Genomic DNA, 18,320 nt, shown 5'->3' with positions numbered 1-18,320 from the left:
AGTTGAAGCCCTTGGAGGTTCCCATGCAGAAATGGGAACAAATCACCATGGATTTCATCACCAAATTGTCGAGGACAACCAAGGGATTTGATGCATATGGGTTATTGTTTACCTCCTTACCAAGAGTGCCAATTTTCTTGTGATTCGAGAGTTTTGCGGCTTAGAAATTGGATGACGTATATATGTGTGAGATCGTTACTTGCCATAATGTGCCAATTTCCATTATATCTGACTATGTTGCGAGCGTCATTTCTGAATTTTGGTAGAGGTTTCATGAGGAGTTGGGTATGATATTGCACTTCATAACTTCTTATCACCCTCAAACAGATAGTCAGATTGGGTGGACTATTTAGATGCTCGAGGATGTGCTGAGAGCTTGTGTCATTGATTTTGATGGGATTTGGCACTACTGCCTCCCCCTAGTTGAGTTTTCTTGCAACAAAAACTATCATTCCAACATTAGTGCACCTCTGTATGAGCTTCTAAATGGGAGAAACTGTCGTACTCCCGTTTGTTGGGGAGAGGTCGGCCATAGGGTCATGGAGAGGACTGAGATGGTTCTCTGGACAAGGGATATTATTCAACAGACCAGGCAGAGGTTACAGACAACACAAAGCCAACAAAAGAGTTACGCTTATAGACAAAGATCTGAGTTGGAGTTTCAGGTTAGGGACATGGTTTTGCTGAAGGTATCACCCTGGAAGGGTGTTATATGCTTCAGGAAGCAGGGAAAGTTGGGCTCTAAATTCATTAGACCTTTTCAAGTAGTGGCTAGGGTGGGAAAGGTGGCCTACCGGTCGGATTTGCCCGAGGAGCTCAGTCAAATTCATAGCACCTTCCATGTTCCTCAGCTTCGGAAGTGCTTGGTTGATGATGCGTCATGGTTTTGTTAGATGAAATTCAAGTTGAAGAGCGCTTAAATTATGTGGAGAAGATGGTTGCTATTATGGATATGGAGATGAAGGCCTTGTGCAACAGGGTTGAACCCCTATTCAAGTTTTAGTGGGAGCATCAAAAGGGTTTCGGGTGGACATGGGAGCCAGATTCAGAGATGTGCGAGCAGTACCCTGATCTATTTGCAACTAAGTATTTCGGGGAAAAAATATAGTTCAAGTGGGGGAAAATTGTAACACCTAATTCCATGAAAGCATTTGTGTATAACTATTAGTTAATTTCCAAGGATTTAAGCCTTGATCACGACGTGAGAACTTGTGTGTCACGATATGACCGTGCTCGAGGAAAAGTGCATCTCATTTGGGTTGTCACAATGTAACCACATACGGGTCACAACGTGCCAGCCCTTGTGAGCCAAAACTCTAATTGCAGGGGGTATCCCTATCTAAGGGAAATGAGGGATAGGGTTTTCTCACCCTCAACCTCCATCACCTCCCTTCACCCTCCAGAAACCATAATATTCCATTGTTAATCTTTGAGCACCAATTTTGGTGATATAAAGCCTTAAAGAAAAAGTGAAGGCATTTGGTGCATCATTTCAGCTTGGTATCCATTCCCTCATCATCTTGAGTTGCATTAGGACTCTTGTAAGTCCTCAAGTTCTTGCCATTTTATTTCACGCTTATTAGATCTAGTGTTTAGTTCACTTTTCTCATCATTTTTGGAGGTTTTAGTGTTAGTATCTTATAAACATGGCAACTTTATGAGTTCTCAAGACTCCTCTGATATCGTTTTTCCTAGATCTAGAATATTAGTGAGTTTTGGGCTTCATGCATGTGATTAGAGCTCATTTTCCCTTCATCTTGACCTAGCTTGTGTTTGGGACATGCATGTCTAAAAATATATGACTTTAATGGTATTTTGAGGTAGATAAGGCCTTTTAGAAGGTTTGGTTGCATGGATTAAAGGATTAAGAGCTTTAGGCATTAGTCTGCCTAGAGTGTTCCTCATGATATGACACTTTGGTCGTCACGACGTAAAGAGGATCTGATCTGCGATTATTTTGTATCTATTATGCCACGATGTAACTAATAGGTGGTTATGACGTGACGATTGGATGAATGACTTTCAAAGTGTTGAATTTGACTAGACCGTTGACTTTTTGACTAATTTTGACTTTAGGTTAACTTTACGGTTTTGGGTTGTAGTTTGAGGATTGGTCCATGTTCGTAGTATAGGTGACCTGTAGAGTTGGTTAACGAATCTATTATTAGTAATGTTATCTTCTAGACTGTGATGTGAGTTTTCTCACTATACTTTGTATTGTAGTATATGTCCTTATGTGTGGGATGTTGGTACACTATAGTGATCCACTAGATTTGGTAGATCTGTATGATTACATGTACTTGCTGGTTATTGAATATTATTGCATATGTCGACATGTTATGGTGGGGTTGAGGTGGTACTACTTTGTGCTGTAGGCCAACAAACCCGAGAGCGGTCCAACTTTATGATGTAGGTCCAGTGTGAATGCATTATGTATATATATATTGTGTGCAGTGTTTTAAGGGAAATCACTAAGCTTTGGCCTACAATTGTTGATTTCAATGTTTTTAGGTACATTAGATGACCGGGGCATGTCGAATGTGTGATCGTGCACATCCTCCTGCTGATATATGTTTAGATAGATTATTTGATACTTTGATTTTATGGATTTGATTTGAAAACAATGGTTGATTATCTATGGTTTTTATGGAAATGGTTTTATAAAAATGAAGAATTTTACCCTGGTTTTTATGATGTTACACACACACACACACACACACACACATATATATATATATATATATATATATATATATATATAGTAAAATACATATTATATATGTATTACATTAAAACTACAAACATCACGTCCTCTCATGTTTAACACACTGTTAGTCTTACCATGACCAGGCTTACTGACTTTAGTGCTATAAGGAAGGTTTTGTGCGATTTATTTTATTCGTAATGAGGTCGGATTTTAAGTAGCATTTAGTGCTTGCCACCCTCACCGCCCTCTTGTGTTTTTAAGTAGAACTACCAAAACGGTTTAATAGGAAAAATTGTGTGCAGTTAAATGTATAAAGCTTATAAGTAATAAAACAAAAATATGTTTTACATGAATGTGAATCTAATGCTTGCAATAGAAACTATGTCTTGTCATATATTCTTTTTGGCGCATGCGTGTCTGGTTTACCAACACGCTAAATAAGAAAATAGTCAAAGTAAGGTATATGGTAATCACGATTCTCAAGTGTTACTTAAGTCGTATATCATTGTAGAGTTTCAAGGTCGATTCACCATTTGGATTTAGGATGCTTGGTTAATCTAGTCATGAATTCTAAATGAGCATTAGAAGATTAACATGATATTGAAATAAGTCGATAAATCTCGTCTATCTAGGAATCTCATAGAGTTGAGATATGTAATTTTTTGGCCACCTAAATACCTTCATTGTGTAATTTTCGGCTAATCCACTTTACATCGTGAAGCCAAACATAGATACTAGCCTTTTAATTAATAATTTGATATTAGGTAATTATCTTAAAAATGTCATATTCATTCAAACAAATCTTTTTCGTTTGCGTGCTCCACTCCCTCCTGCACCAACCACTTCATCAAATTTCTCTATGTTCCAACTGCTCTCGAAATATAAGCTCACTGGTAAGAACTACCTTGATTGGATTCATAACATGAGGATTACTTTAAGATATGTGAAAAAGGAGTATGTTCTGGATGGGTATCTGCTGAGGAGCTCTGTAAGGAATCAATCGAAGAGGAGGCTATTTCATATGAAAGGCATCACAATCACTCCATTGAGGTCTCGTGTATGATGTTAGAGACCATGTCTCCAGAACTCCAACAAGAATATGGAGAACCTTGGGGAATATGATATAAACATGCAAATCAAGGACATGTTTCAAGAGCAAGCTCGAACTGAGAGATTTAAGGTTATGCAAGCTCATCTAGGTTGCAAGCAACATGAGAATGGTTATTTGAGTACCCATATGATGAAAATGAAAGGGTGCTTTAACTGACTTGAATGTGTTGGCTTCCCATTCACCCAAGAGTTGGCTATTGATGTCATACTTAACTCTTTGACTAATGCATTCAAGCAGTTCACTATGAACTACTTCATGAATGGTTTAGAAACGAGTATCATGGAGATACATGGAATTCTCAACACTGCTAAAGAAAGTGTTGCTCCACCTAGGAACTCAAAGTCAACCGCTCCTATGTTGGTTATTAGGTAAGGTGATGTCAAGAGAAAAAGTTCATCTTATCCTAAAGATAAGGAAAAGGGGAAAAAGGATAGTTGGTGAATCTAACTTGAACGTTAAGAAGTATGTTTCTGACATAGAACCTATGAATGAACCTAAAGTGACTATATGCTACTACTTCCAAGAAAAGGTGCATTGGAAACGTAGTTGCCCAAAGTATCTAGAGAATATTAAGAAGAACAAAGCCAAGGGTATGGGCTCTTTAGGTATGTTTGCTATTGATATACATCAAGCTTCGACTTTTAATAATTGGATACTTAACACAATATGTTGAACCCATATTTGTTCTGATGTGCAGGGACTAAGGTAAAGAAGGAAGCTGAGACATGGGAAGCTTAATTTGATCATAGGAACAAGAGCAAGTTAGATGTTACCAAGATTATCGATTACAAGGTTTCAGTGGCGTCTAGTTTATCAATTAGTTTATTAGACCATTGTTATTCGCCTTATATGGCAAGAAACATTATTTCATTTTATGCTTTGTGGCATGATGGTTTTAATTTTGGATTTGATAATAATAATGGTAGTATTTTTGTTAAAAAAGATAATACTATTTATTTTAAAGCAAATAAATGCAATGACATATATGAATATGAGATTGGTGTAAGGAATAATTATAACTTAATATTAAATGTTAGTTTGTCTAATTTGGGTAAATTGTGTCTATTGCATTGCCATCTTAGCCATATAATCAAGAAGAGAATCACCATTCTCCAATCGGATGGGATCTTGGAACCATTCAAACTTGAATTGGATGGTGACTGTGAATCTTGTTTACTTAGGAAAATGATAAAGGCCCCTTTCACAGGTAATTGTAAGAGAGGCACGGATCTGTTGGACATCATCTATTCAGATGTATGTGGTCCATTCTGACACGTCACTAGACATGTGGAAAGATACTTTTTCATATTTACCGGTGACTTCATTAGTTATGGATATGTTTACCTAATTAAAGTTAAGTCTGAGACGTTCAAAGTATTCAAGACATTCCAAATGGAATTAGAGAACCAAATGGGCGAGAAATCAAGATACTTCGTTTTGATAGGGGCGAGAGTATCTTAGTGATGAATTCTACGATCATCTTAGAAATTGTGGGATAGTCTCACAAATAGCTCCACCAAGAACACCACAACATAATGGTGTGTCCAAAAGGAGAAATCGAACCTTGATAGACATGGTTCGTTCTATGATGACTCATGCTACACTTCCAATTATTTTCTAGGGTTATGCTCTAGAAATTGTTGCTTATATTCTAAACCTTTGTCCCACCCCCAGCTGGCGGTGGAAACATCGGCCAGTGAGACGACATCATGGATCACAGTCATTTGTGAAACATCCATAAAAATCATGGAAATTTTAAACTTTTAAAACCAACCCAAAACCATAATTTGTTTACATCATAGTTTTCAAAACATGTTTAATATCAGAGTTTTCCTAAAATCATAAATCGAAACGTGAGGATGTGTACAATCACGCCTTCGCCTTCCCGCGATCTTCTGAAGTACCTGAAACATAACTCAAAACTGTAAGCCAACGCTTAGTTAGCTCCCACAAAGTACCTACACACAATACATATAACAATAATAAACAACATGCATACATAGCTTTCAGAATGACTAGACCGCCTCACAAGCTTTCAACCTATCTAGACCGCCCATAGGACCTTCAGCATGACTAGACCGCCGCACCGGGCCTTCAGCCTATCTGGACCGTCATCTGGGCCTTCGGCCTAACTAGTATGCATCACATGCCTTCAGTCTATTCGGACCGCCCTGGGTCTTTTGGCGTTCAACACGTAGCAGGACCGCCTCAACCCAACACACCATCACTTATCAACATGTAACATAATCAACCATAGCTATCACATACCGGGAAACATACAAATCTAACAGATCACTAAAACATAGCAACATCCTATCTGCCATGATATATATCTAACAAAACACTACAATGTAGCAACATCCTATCTACCAGGATACAGATATAGAAGATCACTACATCATAGCAACATCCTATCTACTAGGATACATATCTAACAAATCACTACAATACATAACCATATGATAAACCAGGATAACAACCCAAAGGGCCAGCCTTGGTGCCTTCGAACCGAAAGTACAGTGAGGAAAAATGACCTTGCACTGTCGAATCTCACCGAAAGAATCTTTGGCCGCTGCCTCGCTAAAACCCAAGTGCTACAAATCACCAAAATAATCATCCATCAATAATCAGACTTGGTCCACTAAGTTCCCAAAATAGCGTAAAAGAGCTTATTACCCTTTACTCAATATAACCCAAACCTAGGCCCAAACCAACAATCCAAAGGCCCAACATCTATATAAACAACCAAGGCCCATACACGGCCCATATTTCAAAATTGGGCCCAAACCATTACATGGGCCTTGCCCCAAGGCTCAACAACATTCCTAGTTAAAAACAATAATTGCATTCAGATGTCCCACAAATCCAAAAGCATCAAAGTCCAAAATAATGGCCCAAATCGAAGCCCAAAACGTCTAAAGCCTACTAACTGAGTACGCGGGGCATACTCAGCTGTACACTAAGCATACATGCTTTAGGGATTTTATGATGCACGTACATGCTTGTACGCCCAACATACTCCTCCCATTCAACAATCTTTCATATTTAGCCCTTAATCCCTTAAGACATTGCTCCAAAACGTAGATCTGCCATCCTTGAGCTAGATTATAATGTAAAGTTGCTAACTTTATGTTCATGCATGGCTAAATGAAACTCTTAAAGCTCAAAAGGACTTAATAGATGACTTAATTCATGCATGTGACCAAAAATCCCATGAAGCTTGCACCTTTATGCTTAAGGAGTCCATAATAAGCTCAGACCAACCTGAAAAGGGACCAAAAGCATAAAAACCAAGACATAAAGAGATCTAAGCATGGAGAAGGCAAGGTTTGAACTTGATACCTCAATAAGCTTGCAACAAGGGTGTTAATTCTGGATCTATAACCTTCCCACCAAGCATGGAACCTCCAATCTTCTTTACTTCCTTCACAAAGGGCAAAATATCCACTAAAATCTTCTCAAGATCTCAAGAATACCACAAGGAAGGACTAAGGGTCGATTTAGGGTTTTAGGAGGTTTGGAGGCTGGTGAAGAGGCCAGTCCTACAGACTTAAGGTGCTTAAATAGGGTACAACACACTTAAATTAGGGTTTGTTGCACCCCTCGTATGCCCAATGTACTCCTCGTACGCCTAGCCTACGAGGCCGAGGCTTTGCGATCCATCTACCGAATACACTCAGTACGCCAATGTACGCCTCATATAATGATCCTCACACAAGTACGCCCAACGTACTTTGCATTTACGCCCCGCGTACTAGGGTTTTTCCCCAAACCCTAAATTCTTCCGAAGGTCGTAACTTCTTCATTATAAATTCGATTTCAACGATCCTTATACCTATGAAAAGGTAATGAGAAGCTCTACTATGCTTTTACCATCTCATAATCGCCTAAAAAGTTTCCGAATAAAAATCTAATTCCAATAAAGGTTCATGCTGAGACTTTAGCAAAATACCTCTTGGATCTAAAACACAAACTGAACCCCCAGATCATCCAAATTTACATCACCCACATCCAAATAGGTCCATATTTCATTTCCTCAAAGGTCCTAAGCCTGATAATACCCGAACTTTGGTCACCACCCCATAATAGGAAACAACTCAGAACAGAGTGTTACAACTTTCCCCCGCTTAAATTAGATTTCGTCCGCGAAATCATTCCTTACCATCCACGACATGCCAGACAACTTGAGCAACACGACTACCACCCGAGTATACCACGATGAAAGACCCAAACTTTTATAATACTCAAGACATTGTTACTCCAAAACATGCTACATGCATATTAAAAATATATATATTTTACATTGATAATTTGATTACCAAAGACTAGATACAAACCGACTAAGTTTTAGTATATTACATTACTACCCAGGATATTAAAGCTTTTATACAAATGTAAACTCAAGTACAAAAGTAATAGTATAAACTATTCTAAATCTTCCAACAATATATGACTATAATGGATGTTTATCACCTGCAATAATTAAACACTAAGAGGGATAAATGGTGACGCTTAGTGAGTTTAATAATAGATACAATATAACTGTATGCCATATATATACCAATATGATAGAAACAAAGGGGGACAAAGAACAAGAAAGGCAGATGAGCATCATATTACATGCTTTCCATATCAATGAATAATCTGATTCAAAGATTTATAATCCATGAGACATAAAATTTCAATACTTGATATACATCAATAAGACTTTTGCCCATATGGCATGGAAAAATAACCAATTTATGAATAAACATTTTGGCTAGAAAGTTATAGACTTTCAGCCTTGCCTAGCCTTCTGCTAATTCCAAAGGAATTTTAATCATTCACTTCATGGTTAAAGGCTACATACCAATACCCAAGTGATGCTTAACCATTCACTTCAAGTCAAAGGTATAGCTCCGTTAGTATATAAGTCATTCTTTACATAGCCAAAGGTATAAAACCAGAATAACATAGGAAAACACATTGAACATATAACACATAACATATAATTGTTCCTATATATTAAACTCACCGTGAAATAACCGAAGGAATAAATGATAATTTGGGCAACACTTCGACTCTAAAAATGACTATCTGTAACGAAACCAAGGATTTTAGTTGAAAACCGGCCTTACGCGGGCAAAGTTTCGACTTGAAAATATGATTTTTTCGGGAACTTCGGAGCTTCGGGACTTGCTTTGGGTGTCGGGGATGATACCTGGACCTCGGGGGGTTAAAAGTAGCTTAGAATGAAGAAAAGAGTGTAAAAAGTGCAAACCTTCCAAACAAATCCGGGAGAATTCGCATACTATTTATAGGAGACTGGAGCCTCGCAGTACACTGGGCGTACAAGGCCTGGCAACTGCTCGGATCTTGTGCCTCAGACGTGTCATGCAAGCGTAATACGTGTCTGTATGCGATGGAGAGGGAGAACGTGGGTGACTTCTGACCTAGTCTGAGTACGATGGGCGTACGACTTTGGATAAGTCTCGAATTTTTATTTAAAAACATTAAAAATTAATATATTTTGCATACGAGCTCCGTTTTTAAGGTTCTTTATATCCACGTGCAGGTAAAATTATGCTCTAGATCTTTTGTTTAGACTCCGTCGGCTAATTTTGACTTTATTTTTAATATTATATTTTTAATGGGCCGGGATAAGAAAGTTCGTTAAAAATTCATAACTTCTTCATCCGACGTCTGTTTTCGTCTGTCTTTTAACCGTTGTAATACTATTGACGAGACCTTCGATTCTCGTTTAGGTTGTGTCGGCTAAAACTCACTCGATCATTATTTCGAGTTTTTAGTTGTCTACTGCTATACTGAATCTTGGAAAAATCATAACTTCCTCATACAAAGTCAGATTTGAACGTTCTTTTTATGAAAATTATCGGTTTAGCGAATACTATGAGTTTCATTTAGATTATAAAGGCTAAAGAATAGTTTATCGAAAACTCACTTTTTACGTCTTATGGCGTCGTGTCAGTTCTATCGTGAAACTTTAAGAAGTTATAACTTCTTCGTTATAACTCGGATTTCAGTGAGGTTTTCGCCTAAATGTTTCTAACGATATTCTTTAAAACTTTCAATAATATAATTTTACTTATTTCAAAATTTATTTTTTTCGTTAAATTTCTATATTTGACTTTTGATTGGAATCTCATAAGACTTCCAATATTTTCCGAGCGATTCTAAACATTGTTTTACTTCATTTCTAGTAAAAACTATCTGTTAGAAATTAACGCTAAAATTCATATAATATTTCATTATGTTATTCACTTTTAAAATTACATAACACGATAACTGAACGTTTATGTTACAAATACCTCCTCCTTTTGAGGATTTCGTCCCCAAAATCATAACGATTTAAGCGAATGGTGACATTTCGTTCTTATCTCATTTTTATTTTCCCAAGTATAATTTGGGCCTCGATGGTGTTTCCACTTGACAAGCACCAATTCCACTTCTTTATTAGGTAATTAAGTCGTTCTTTTGTTTACGATCTCTTCAGGCTCTTCTACATATCTTAATTTTTTATCCAGTTTCACCTCGGATAACAGGACCGTTTCATCATAGATACTTAAACATTTATGCAAATAACTTATATGAAGCACATCATGAATATCTACCAAATCTTCCAGCAATTCCAAATGGTATGCTTGCTTACCAATTCTCTAGATGATTTTGAAAGGTCCAACAAATTTAGGACTCAATTTTTCCTTTCTTCTCAAATCGTATAATTTCTATCCGTGGAGATACCTTTAGCATTACAAATTCATCCACTTGGAGTTCTATAGGTCGTCTTTTCTTTACTGCGTAGGACTTTTGTCGATTTTGGGCCGCTTTCATTCTTTCTCGTACAATATGAATCTTTTCAGTGGTGTCTTGAATCATTTCAAGACTACCATGGACTTTTTGTCCTACATCATGCCAACATAATGGAGTACGCCATTTACGCCCCAAATAGTGCTTCACATATCTTCAATATATTTTCTACTGTTTGGATTGTTCTCTTTTTGTCTGACCATGTGTTTGGGGATAATAAGTTGTGCTGACAGTGACACAAGATCCCAATTCACATTGCATATTTTCCCAAGAATGAGAAGTCAAGCTAGTATCACGATCATAATTAATATTTAGCGACACACCATGTCTCGCAACAGTTTCATCCAAGTATACTTGTGCATATTTTTATATTGGATCTGTTTCGTGCATGACAATAAAATGTGCACTCTTAGTTAGTCGATCGACAATTATCCAAATGCTATTATTCTGTATAACAGTCTTTGGCAATTGGAGCAGCACTAGACATAAAGTCAATTCAGAATTCTATTTGCCTATCCGGGGAAAGTCTAGGCAAATTATCAGGGAAAACATCAGGATATTAACAATGGGAACATCATTTACAGTTTTATTCCTCTCTTTTGAGATATCAATTGTGTAGGCTAGATAAGTAAAATACTCCTTCGATATAAGTTTACGAGTTTCTAGGAAAGAGATTATTTTTAAGATTATAAGTCTTTGTTTACCGTAGACATAAATAGGATTCTTCCCTTTGATAGGGATGCATCCCATCTTTTCGTAACAAAGGAGCTCTGCGTGGTTCTTTGAAAACAAATTCATACCGAGAATAATTTCAAAGTTAGGCAAGGAAATAGGAATCAGGTTAGCAAGAAAATTTTAACCTTTAATTTCTATGACACAACTTCTATAGACTTTATCATCAAGTAATGATATACTTCCCGCAGTATCTACATGAAATGATTGGGCGAATGAATAACAAGCAATTTGGAAGGAATACACGAATTCATGAGACACAAAAGAATCTGAGGCACCAGAATCAAATAATATATGAGCAAGTCTAGAGTTTACGAGAAATGAACCAGTTACAACATTCAGGTCCTTGTGTGCTTCCTCTATGGTAATCTGATTTGTATGGCCTTTAACTAAACGATTATTAAATTCTTCAACCCTCTTAATTGATGGCGGTGTTCAAATCTGCACTCGCTCTTCATTCTCTATTGGGCCTTCGGTTCTAATCTCTGAGTTAAACAAAAATCAATTCTTATTACAGACTCTTACTCCTTCATGAATTTGGGTTATAGACTCAACCCAAGATAAGGTCTTCACATTGCTACAACAACTCGAGTGGTCATATTCTAATGACCTTTGATTTCATAATGCAAAAGACACATAACGAATCATACTCTTAATTCTATTAGTCAAACACTATCATAGAAGAAACCTTCATTCATGTTCTAATGTGATATATGTCACACTCGCGAACCAGGCGGCGGAAATGTCTGAGGGCTCGCGTGACTCGAATTGAATATCATCACAAAGAATATACATGAAACATAACATAAACCTCACCATGCATTAATACATTACAACTGACATTGTTCACATCAAGTACATTGTTTAACATTACATATCCATAACATAAATTGTTTGAAAGTTTTCAAAGCATAACACCCTAACATACTTGGTATTACTCTTCGGCTTACCTGTTACCTGAGAATACAAGTTATTTTGAAAACGTCAACATATAGAATGTTGGTGAGTTCATAAGCAGGGTTGTTATGAAAATGTTTTTTTGTAGTTTATAAAACCCAGAAAATCCGATATTTTCTGAAAAGACAATTGTTTATACTAAAGTGTGAAGATCCATATGTTTACGTATGAATGATTTGAAAGCGTGTATAAATGAGAAGTTTTGCATTATAGTTATTGAAAAGTACAAGTGAATGGTGTAGATTTCCTCGAAAAGAGGATTATAAGGTCCTACTAATTACGTGTATTATTTACGGCTGTTGGGTATACGAAGGACACATTGGCCCATTTCGCATTTGATTTATTTGGACCTTACTAGAAATGCAAATGGGCCACTACGGCCCAATAGCACATAAAACCCATTGAGGGTCCCTTAAGCATGCGATTGAGTCACAGGAGGCCTAATAGACATGGGTTATTATTGTTAGACCCAAAAGTCATGTAAATGGGTCACGAAGGCCTAATAAGCATGATTAGAATCTTTCAAGCCCAACAAGTTGAATATTTGCTTGTTTTAGGTATACTATAATTATCAGAAACTTGATTGAACAATTGTTAAATTTGTAACGGCACGAAGCTTGTTGATTGTTTATAACGATATTTGGAAATATATGTATATTCATCATTCTATTTTCATAAGTTGTAATTTGGTATTTTTAACCCAAATATCTTAATAATAAAATAATTGACTCAAAATATTGGTTTGACCTTTTCAGCCCTTCTTTAATAAAAATGACAATTTTAGTCCCTTATTAAAAAAAAGACATTTTAGGCCCGTAAACCATTTTCTTGACATTTTTGACCCATAGACTTGTTTAAGTAATGTTTTTAGCTCAAAATTTACTCTTTGGCAGTTTCAGCCCTTTCAGTAAAGAGTTTTTCAGTTAAAGTTCAAACTTTTTGCAACTTTTACAATTTTGATCCAAATTCCAAAAAAAACTTTACGTTTTTTTATCCTTTTTGGAAAAGAAATCATTTTAACCTCTGAAATAGTTTTGTTTACCCTTTTTACCCCCTGTTTTGAGAAATTTACCATTTCAATCCCTTGAAAACCATATTTTCGCAATTTTTGGGCCTATGGGCCGAAAAGCCCAAAAATTGGCCCATTAGGGTACAAATTACATTTCTAGTCCTTTGAAGAATATAATATTCATAAAAACATTTATTTTTTACTGTTTTGACTCTTTAGGTCCTTAAGAAAACCGTGAATGACAACTTTCAACCCAACTTTTGTTTACTTGACCAATATAGCCCAAAAATGAGTTTTGTTGCAATATGTTTATTATAACCTTAGAGGGTAATTTTTCTTGACTTGTTTAGTATAATATATCATAGATCATGTTTATTTTCCTCCTTGATCCATAGATCTCGAGATTTCTTTCCTTTTTGTTACATATTTACCACATAAACACATGAAATCATACATAACATACACATACACCTAGATCTACACATTTTACTTGTATTCTCCCCCATAAAACTTGTGAAAACCGAAAATAGAGGGGTATGAACTCACCTTTTCTTGTTGTTTTCGATTTGAAGAAGAAAGGGAAGAGCTTGATGCTATTTTTTTTGGCCCTAGCAAGCTTTCTTGGGTTGATTTCAAACTTAATAAGCTTCAATGATGATGATTCTTATTGAATAACCTCCTTGTAATGCCCTAAATATCGAAATTTTTTGATGAAGAAAAGGAGATACGATGGTGTTCTTAAGAGAAAACTTAAGTGAATTGTGTGTGTGTTGTTCTTCCATTGGGCCGAGAGTGATAAGAAGAGAAGGAGACGAGAGAGAAGTGAAGGGATGGTGCATGGAGACATGTGAGATTTGCATGGAAATTCCATAGGTAATAAGGAGGTGGCTAATCCTCCTTAATCCTCTAATTTCCCTTTTTTTTCTTCTACTTGGGCCGAGAGAGGGAGAAGAAAGAAGATGGCTTGGCCCTTTTTATGCTTGAGCCCATATTTTGGACCAAATTTGTTGGTTTTCGGCCCATTTGGCCTTTAGAGATGGTTCACGGCCCAATATTCATCAAAGTATGAGTTTTATAGCCCATTAGGGCTAATTAGATTTGTTATGGCCCAATAAGGCCCATTAAAGATAAACTAGTGGATTCTAGGCTTATGAGGCCCAAAATGTTAAGTTTCATGCAAATGGGTTCCATTAGGGTCCATTTAAGAGTTCTAAGCCCAAAATAGTCAAATTGGAAGCTTATTGGTCCATTAGAAACAATAAAAAAATCCTAGTCCAAAATGGACTTAAACCGACATTTTTAGGGTTTCCAACCTTTTGTTGACTATTTGAATGTTTGTATAGGGTATTTAATCGAATTTTGCTGTCATTGAATAAACACCATACATGTTTTCAAGTTTTAGCTACATTGTCATTCTTTGTTAAGTGTTTACAACGTATCAGAATTCCTAGTTGTGACAATATAATTGAAGGGTTTTGAGCATTCTAACACTTCTATGGTGTACATGCAACCCTAAATACCTTGGATCTATGTTTTCTCTATTATACATGCAAACTTGAATTTTCCAAGGTATTACCCTAACTAGCATACAATCTTTGATACTTGGGTAATATGAACAAGTTATAAGACATACCTTTTGATGAAACTTGAAGTTTTGATCTGTAAGAGCTTAGCCCCAATAGTGTGGAAGCCTCTTGTGGAATCAGAAATCACCAAGAACACCTTGGAAAAACTTGAGAGAATAGTAAGCACACTAGAAATGATCCACTCTTGTATCCTCACACACTAGTTCCATTTCTTGTGCCAAAGACCTCTTTATATAGTATGGAGGATTAGGGTTTCATCCATGTAAACCCTAATAACCATGCCCTTTCATTTCCATTGGATCCATGGGTTAAAAACTCCATGGACTATCCATGCAAGCTTAGCCCAACCAAAATGAACTTGGCCCATACTATATATATATATATATACATATATATATATATATATATATATATATATATATATATATATATATAAGAGTCCATATTTAATTAGTTCCTTTTGATAACTAAATTAATTCTAGATTAATTATTTATCAATACTAATTAAATAATATGATTCCATATTAATATATTAGAACTTATAATATATTAATATAAATCATAAACATACAATTCTCAAAAGACTATCCATATAAATTGTTTCGGTGAAGTGCAACCCAAATGGACCATGCCAAATCGGGTCAAGTACATACCAATTATAGATATGGGCTTAGACACTAATCCAACAGTCTCCCACTTGGATAAGTCTAAAACTATTATTGTGTATGACTTCAAAACCTGACTAGCAATCGTAGCTCTTAAAGCCGATGTCGAACTCTAACCTTAGTCAATGACTTGTCCATTAGATAAGGGATCATATATTCCTCCATTCTGGATATCATATAGACTGAGACATGGATTATAATCATTCTCTCTGTGCATTTGTTGTTTCCCGATTTCCAATTTATGACGAACGACTAATTGAACAAATGAGATCAGTCCAGGCTTGGCCAAGCACTTCGGGGTGTCATCACTAAATCATCGAGGGGCCCACATATATCGCTTTTATCCCTTCAAGGGTAAAAGGAATGGATAAACTTCGACTCATATGCTTGTTCTACTACTTGTTGAATCATACACAAAGGCACATTTTATAACATCGAGTTAGCAATGCGTTTACATACAATCAATGCATAACCAACTCATAGGCAACTACTCATATCTCTAGGTTTGAAGAATATAAGATATTATCGTCTCATGATCACTCGTGATAAAATCCATGAAGTGAGTCAAATGAGCATGGGTTTAATCTAATACTCAGAACTTATGAGCACTCATGAATGTTGCAGCAACTCTTGCTATGTCCACTACCTTAAACATCCACAAACTAGCTTCATGACAGTCTTGATTCATATCTACTTCCAACATATGACCGACTGTGGATGGTTTGAATAACTTAGTCGTTCAGGAAGAATGACCTAGTTATTCTGCAATTCAAAACATGCAAAGGGAAACACAAGAATAACCGAATCCAATATGGTCTCAGAACTTATTAATATAAATAGAACACCTTTTATTTATCACCATATTGATTACACATTATTCATTGCATATCGTTTCAAACTATCAACTTTATACTTGAATTAAAAACAATAGTTGTCCCATGCTCTAAGCATGTACACTATGTTTTCTAAACACTAGTCATGCTATTCACCAAGTATGAACACTATGTTTATCCAAACATTAGTTATGCCATACACCAAGTATGCACACTAAGTTTGTCTATGATATTTACTTTGTGAAATAGATCGATTGAACATAATTCCAATGATTCTCACTTCACAATCCCAAATCCTTACCGCAAATGCAAGAATTCCAAATTCCTGCCATTTACCGAAATCTATTAGATTTTAAACTTATATGCATTGATCCTCTTGTAATGATTATGCACAAAGTCACAAAGACTTGTCAACAGTCATTACAAAGTATTCCAGTGGAGAACATTCCATGGAAACGAAGTCTCAAATTCAAAGTACATTGCTTTGAACAACCTTCTTGCATTAATTTTTCTAATCTTACACAGATTTAATGGATAACTTCCACCTATGGGAACATTTCTATATTCCCATTTTGACTATCACTTCTGAATAAGAGTTGACTCTTTTTAGAATATGTCAATATGGTTCTTCCAAAATTAACACTATACTTCGAACTGTCCCTGAGCAACCAATTTTTGGTAAATCTTAGATTGTCTTCGATAATTGCTTAATCAAATTAGTCATATCCAGTTCTAGTATTTTTTCCCCTCTTAATGCTCTAGGCATTTGGAAAAATTTAGAACAGATGAATTTTATAGCACATGCAATCGATCCTATATCTGAAGCATATGTGACACGATTAATGATGTCTCACATAAAGACATGATACTAGAACAGTCTTTTGCTATAATATTTCTATATCTATTTTCCATGTTCTCATAATTCAAATTATGAAAAGGGATGTCGTAATCATAATCGAATTTTAGAACGCAAATAAAGTTCCCATATATACAATTTCCTTATGTTGAACCATTCCAACATAACATTCATATATATTCTTCACTAAATTTGATTAAAATCTCAAGATCTAAGCTTTTAGATTTGAAATTAAGTATATTTTCCTCTCCCTTAATTATAGCAAAACAACTTTTTTCCAATTGAAACTTTTGTTTTCTATAATTAACATTGCTAACTTGCAGCACTTATCATAATTATCATGCTCCCACTAACATGATGATTATTAGCATAACACTTATGCTCCCACTAGCTTTGACATGTACTCAGAAATCAGCTGGACTTCTAGAAATCAAAACTTATTTGAATTTCTTACCAAAGTTCTGATTTCTGATATTAGATGCTTTGATAAAAACTTTATCAAAATTATACACCTTCCTTAGATAGCACACATGTGTGTCTAAACAATTTAAGAACTATGAAAAGGGATGCTGTAATCATAGTCTCAGTTGTTTAGACCTTTACCATTCCTCACAAGTCCATATTAGTGTGTTGGTTAACCACACACGCTCCACTAACGACTTTGAGAATGAAAATATCACACTTTCTATCTACCTAAAATCTACTTAGTGAAAGTGTTTCCTCACCATCATTTTCATGAATCGGAGAGAAACCTTATGACACTTAGATTTTATGGTGTATGTGTTCTTATGCATGTGAATTTTTCAAATCCATAATCACAAGACAAGGTTAGTGACAAATCCAAACTCATATGGATTGAACTTGTACAATCTTAACTTCTTGTCGGCTTGCAGCACAAGGGTCTGTCATTGCTTCCAAGTTGTTACGCAACCAATTGAGAACTCTCATAACTCATATGCAAAGCCAACTTTAACTGGAGTTGGCACAAAAATAGGAATATGTCAACACAATAGGTTATAAACCTCACGTCGTGTGCTAGTGGTAAACTACATGTTTT

This window comes from Lactuca serriola, chromosome 5 (genome assembly GCF_051521515.1).
Source record: "Lactuca serriola cultivar US96UC23 chromosome 5, Lser_US96UC23_V15, whole genome shotgun sequence".
Lineage (NCBI taxonomy): Eukaryota > Viridiplantae > Streptophyta > Magnoliopsida > Asterales > Asteraceae > Lactuca > Lactuca serriola.
The sequence above is the reverse complement of the archived record's forward strand: the minus strand, read 5'-3'. Positions refer to the sequence as shown.